This window comes from Cygnus atratus, chromosome 17 (assembly GCF_013377495.2).
Source record: "Cygnus atratus isolate AKBS03 ecotype Queensland, Australia chromosome 17, CAtr_DNAZoo_HiC_assembly, whole genome shotgun sequence".
NCBI lineage: Eukaryota > Metazoa > Chordata > Aves > Anseriformes > Anatidae > Cygnus > Cygnus atratus.
Genome location: NC_066378.1, coordinates 12,437,255 through 12,443,161, shown reverse-complemented (window position 1 = coordinate 12,443,161; position 5,907 = coordinate 12,437,255). Strand labels below are relative to the sequence as shown.

Below are 5,907 nucleotides of genomic sequence, written 5' to 3'. Positions count from 1 at the left end.
TACCCCTGTCCCTGAAACAGTGCCAAGGCTCTATCCCCAATTACATGAAATGCCCTGTAACTTTGAATATTTAGATTCTAACCAGGGCAACAGTCCGTATTCAGTTTTGATTACTTTGCAGCTGCACAGAGACCAACCAGCTTTCCAAAGCCCACTCGCCTTTCTTGCTGCCACTCAGCGGCACGCTCAGCTGGCTGTAACCATACATGGGCCCCCTTCTCTCGGAGGCCTAACATCTGCCTGCAGCCTAAGAAACCTGCCAGTAGAACTTGTTTTTTTGTTGCAGAATTAAAAAGTGTTACAGACTGTACAGTTTTGTTAATTTTTCTTCTTTTTTTTTCTCCTTGGCCATCGAGTTCCCCAGCTCAGCATGTCGATTCAAACACCGCTCACTTGGTACCTGCTCCATGACTGCTCGGTATTTCAGCCTACACAGACTGTTAATGAGTTACAGAAGCAAACCTGGGAGTAGGAACTAGAAGCCCTACATGTCCTGATTCCAAGGCAATAATCATATTATATAAAGGGAAACCAATATTTATGCCATCTCCTCCTCCTCCAACAGTTACAACAGAAGGCAGCACACAGCCCTTGGAAGACCCAGTCTTACCTGACAGCTGTGCTCGGAGTGTGCCTGCTTAATGGGGCCCTTCCAAAGACCAGGGCTTGTGGCCGCCTTTGTGAAATCCCACCAACTGGGTTGGTTCCCCTCTCTTACCTGATGTCCCTGCTCCTGGGCAGCTGCAGCATCCCTCAGCCGTGTTGGTCCAGCGCCCACGCAGAATTGCCAGCCGCATCACCAAGCTGTTCACCTGAAAGGTAACACAGAGAAAAAATCATAAACAGTTGGTTCAGCGACTAACCTGTCTGTCAGATGTAGTGATAAAACCGCTTGTGGGGCTGAACACTGAACCTTTTTTTTTGCTAAGTAACTTTCCAGTGCCTGTACCCATGTAATGAGGGAAAGTAAAGGGACTGAAACTGGCACCAAGGTGTAAGGTGGGAGCACCGCTGCTTCTTTGGGCAGAAGTACCAGATTTGGGGCCGGGTAAGTTGTTTGTTGAACTACGTCTTATGTCAAAGTCTTGTTCTAATTACCATGTCACTTACACTTTTCTAGGCGTTACATATAGGGTCCTGTGCTTTGACAAAGCCAATTACTAAAGTAGCCTTAGAAATAAAAGGCAAGAATCCAAAATAACTGTCTCCTCTCTCTAACCATTGGGCAATATTATCTATAAATAAAATCTCCCAAATATTATTCTGAACCATATAGCAGCTTGGAAGGCCAAAAATCTGTCCTTCATTACCCTAGAAACTACTTCACACTTTTGAAGGAACTGGTTTAGCAGTGATGCATCCCCTCATGCTCTGACCAACTTCACACTTCATTTTTTATCCAAATCCAAGTAACAGGCTTTGGGGACCTTGTCTGTATTCCTTCCTACTCAAGTCTGTTCCCATCTGCCTGATCCCCTCAGTGACTTTATAATACTTCTTTTGTGTCACCAGAACTACTGCTGCCTCCCAGTCAAACTTCCCACACTGGTCTCTAAATCTGCACTCCCTGCTTTGGCATGTTCAGATTTTGTATCTGCGAGTGCATGAATAAGGGCTTGTTCAAAGGCACAAAATTTACTACGGCCATTTTACATTTTGGGTTCAGACTGAGCTCTGTCTCCATGGAAAATTGCCAAAAGGCATCTGATCCTGGTAATTACGGAATGGTTATGTGAGGAACCTGCGGAAAGAGGGCCCTCAGCCTGCCCGCTCTGCAGCTGGGGTTTCTCCCTGGCAGTTAAGCCCGGTGATGTGAGAGGTTAGTCAAGAGTGGGAGCAGATTCCTGTGGGGCTTCACCAGCCAAATTCCTATCTAGCAAAAGGTTGCTACAGCAACTCTGAGCCTCCCGAGATACAGAAATTATTGTAATGGTTGCTGAAATGCCTCCCTTCTGCTCTGAGACAGGATAAGGAAAATCCTTCCCTGTGATACAGCCTGGTTACCCACTACCACGCTGCCACACCAGCTCTGTGCAAGCTCCAGGCTTCCCGAACTTGCTCAGGAGCTGTGGCCACCTTTCACCTGAAAGCAAGATGCAGTTACCCATTTGCATGTAATGCAAACATAGGAATAATAAACCCAAACGCTACACCACTTCCAGCACATTTTTCCCATGGAGAGGATATGAGAAAAAAAACAAATCATAGGATAGGAGTGAATATGCCACTGAGTGAGCAGAACAGAATATAGAAACCTGTGCATAGCCAAAACGTGTATTTTCCTGACCACGGTTTCTCGTTTTCAAAAAACACATAGATACGAGAAAACATAAACAAAGCAAAAAAGGGACAAAACCCCTCATAGCTTCCCAATGACTGTCCAGAAGTTTTTTGGCTGCCTCCAGCCTGAGCATGTTTTCCTCTGGCATTTGGCCCGCTCACAGGTCATTCAGTCCACTGGCGTATGTAATAAATACCACACAGAGATGATGCTTTGGACAGAATGGGAACACTTGTGACCTAAACAGGACCTGGATCTAGAACGGGGTGGACTAAGGATAACAGGGGCATAGAACCAGCAAGTATCAGCATACTCCTAAGTGCAAAAACTTTCTCAGAATTGCTCCTGTTTACCTCCCTTTTGCTTTTGAGCTACTCAGTTTGCTCTGGAAGCCAAAAATGAAAACAGCACAATATCTGTTATCTGAAATAGTAAGAATATCCGTTATCTGAAATAGCACCTGTGCTTACCTGAGATAACTGAATGACTTTTAAAATTATTTTTTTAAAAGAGAGGCCACAGCTTTTTTACAGCTGCTCAGTTTAAACCTGACCATTGCATTTTGGTCACAACAAAATAGGATCAAATTGCTCTGGGTACAGATCCAGTAAAATTGATACAGTTACCTCCTGGCAGAATTTGGCCCAACACACCTGGAACATCCTTTGGGATTATTCAATTCAAAATATTGCACTAATCCAATCTCCTGAAGTTGCCAAATGTTGTAATGTCTGGTATCAGCATGTGGTGTTTTATATTTATTGATGCAAGCTTGGTCTCTTGTTAATAGGGTATTTCTCTGGTTTCTTACTTCCCCCAGGTCTGTGAGCTTTTGGGCTAACCCCGAGAAGCCTGAGAACAAACTTTGCTTTCAGTACATCAGAACACCATGCTCAAGTCAGAGGAAAGTTTTTTTTGCTTCCTTCAGTTTAGTGTCTCCTGTAAAGCTGATTCCCACAAATCAAGAAAAGTATAGCATTTTTAAAACAAAACATTTGTTAACTAAGGATTTCCTGGATTTTTCTGCTTTCTTATTTACACTGTGATCTGGACACTGTGAAACCACTGTTTAACTTCCAGTATTATTTATGGAAGCCAGGCTGTTGCTGGTTCCAGCCCTTACAGAGAACTTTCAGTTTGCAGTTTCAGTACCAGGTGCACAACCCTGGCTTCAGTTAATCAGCTGAAAAGTAACACACCGTAAGTACGCAACCCTCTGGAGCCCTGTCTGAAGCTCCACAGGTAGGGCCTTTTTGCAGGCTGTAAGCTACCTCAGTAGTCGGGGTCCCAAATCAAGAAAGCTCCACGTCAGTGAGATCAGAACTTGGGATTGTCCAGCCTTTTTGATGCAGCAGAGGTAGGTACTAGTTTGGAAGCGTTCCTATTGTGCACAGAGAGAAATTTGAAATTTTACTAGCTCACTTATCAATACAAAAGACTTCATGCCTGAGCACAGAAACAGATTTTAGGAAATGAACCATTTTTATGAGACTTTGCATGTTACAACTACTGATCAAAACTCTTCAATTCACAATAGAAAGAAACAGGCAAGGAATAATGATTTAAGCAAACTGGATCCAGCTTCTGTGCTGTCGGCGTGACTACGCTGACTTACAACCATGGTGAAAAAATCAGTTTGAAGTGTGACCTCCCCCCAGCATATGGCCCTGGGTGTGCATGCTGCAGCATTATGTGCTACCTTTCACAGCTGCATAAACTAAGTGCAAAGTAGTTTGAAATTGTTAGAAAAACAGAAATCAAGATTTTTAATTATTTTGCATGGGTAAAAACGACCATGTGTATGGTACAAAGCAGTACAGAATCAGGTCAATGACGTTCACGTGACTGCTATCTGAGCGAGGTTGTTAATGATTGCACAATAGGGAGCTTTAACGAACAGAAAAGGATGAGAGAGAGCAACAATAAGTAACTTATTGAAAACTCAGTTCGGGTGCTCCTTTACCTTACAGTTCTCCTGTCCGACACCTGCAGCTTTCTGTCACCTGGCAGAAGACCTGGCATCATTGCACAAACTTCACCATCACACCAACATCAGTTACAGCCATCAGAAGTCTTCTAGGATGACAGATAAAGGTTAGAGCCTGCTGATGACCCAAGTGGATGTCAGTAGGATGGAATACAATTACTTTCAAATGCTTTTTTGAAAACCTGGGGAAACACATCCCCAAAGTCTTTATTTAAAAGTATTAAGGCTACAAAATCAAACACTTGCTCAAATTAGAAAATGCTGGGTTAGAAAAAGAAGCCCGGAATCACGTAATTAAAGATTACTTTAGGGTACATGCATGGAAAGGCAACCTTTCTTCTGGCATTTTCTAACTTCAGTGTGCTTGCAAATTATTCATATTTTGGCAAAGATGTTGGATATGTAAAATGTATATATTATATATAGAACCGTATTTATCTCTGATATATTTTTGTCTCATAAATGCAGTTTCCTGTTTCCATGTTAGAAATTACAACATTAACATATTCAGATGCCAGTTGCTGGATTTATTTGCTTCTTGATCATCCAAATGCTGAGCCTGGATGTGCTCAGCCTCTCCATACTTCAGTCTTATCTAGCACTTTTTCTAAGCCACCCAGATAAATTATCTCAATGTCCTGAGGTAAAGTGATTCTCTTGTCCAGGGTGTCTGGATTGTTCCTTTTTTTTTTTTTTTTTAATGCCACACAATCATAAGCTCAAGTGTTAAGACCAATGAACAGAAGTTTTCTATATTTCACTAATTTAATTTTTAAAAAAATGTGCAATGCTGTACCAAGAATTTTGAAATAAAAGTGGCTTTAAAAACACTGCTTTAGCAGGAATGTGGCCAATTTATTTCAGTGTGCAACAATCCACATAAATAAAACCAACACATGAATCTGAAAATAATCTTTATGTAGAATTAGAAAAGTGGAAAAAAGAATAGAGAAGGAGACCCGCTAATTCATCTTCTTTCAAATCATGTAAGAATGAAACATTCATTTGCACTTGAACAGATTTAGTTCTCCAGAAGGAAGCAAAAAAAGTTTCCCATGATTTTTTTCCTGTAAATTTTGTAAAAATCCTTTGAGTTACCAAGTTAGTAGGGAAGCAAAAAGAACATATTTAACTTTTATGGCATTCAAATTCTGAATCATACACCTCTCTAAAAGATTTATTTTCATTCACATCCTCTTTCTGTAATATGGATGTTCTGCAAAAGCAGCAAACCACTGCTCTTTGTTGCTCTGTTACTGTTCAATATCTCAAAGTGCTTTAAGTGGAAATAAGTTTCGCAATGTATTGTGCAGACACTTCAGTTTCATTTAATTCAATGCAAACCGAGGCGCTGCTAAATCTGAGAGCAGAGCACAGCGCCTTCAGTAGCCCATCTGCACGCCCATTCCTTAGCCTTCCTCCTTCTTTCCAGCATATGTACACTTCCAGAAAATAAAAGGCAGGCAATGCACTTTGCATCGTCTGGTCTGGTTAGGGAACTAACATGACACAGACCCCAGAAAACATACATGCAAGATGCAGGACACTGAACTTGTTAGTTTCAGGAAATCCTGATTGCCTCCCTTCAGAGGTTAATGAAAGATAATTGTGTACATTTGCTGTTTGTTACTCAAATATC

General features: G+C 41.6%; 1 long non-coding RNA gene across 1 annotated transcript; it reads left to right on the top strand.

Moving 5' to 3' along the window:
* The first annotated feature begins 417 nt into the window (after positions 1-417).
* LOC118257227 (uncharacterized) lies at positions 418-4,947 on the top strand. Its single transcript, XR_004781493.2, has 3 exons — positions 418-819; positions 930-1,048; positions 3,102-4,947. It is a non-coding gene; the product is annotated as an uncharacterized LOC118257227 (long non-coding RNA).
* The last annotated feature ends 960 nt before the right edge of the window (positions 4,948-5,907 follow it).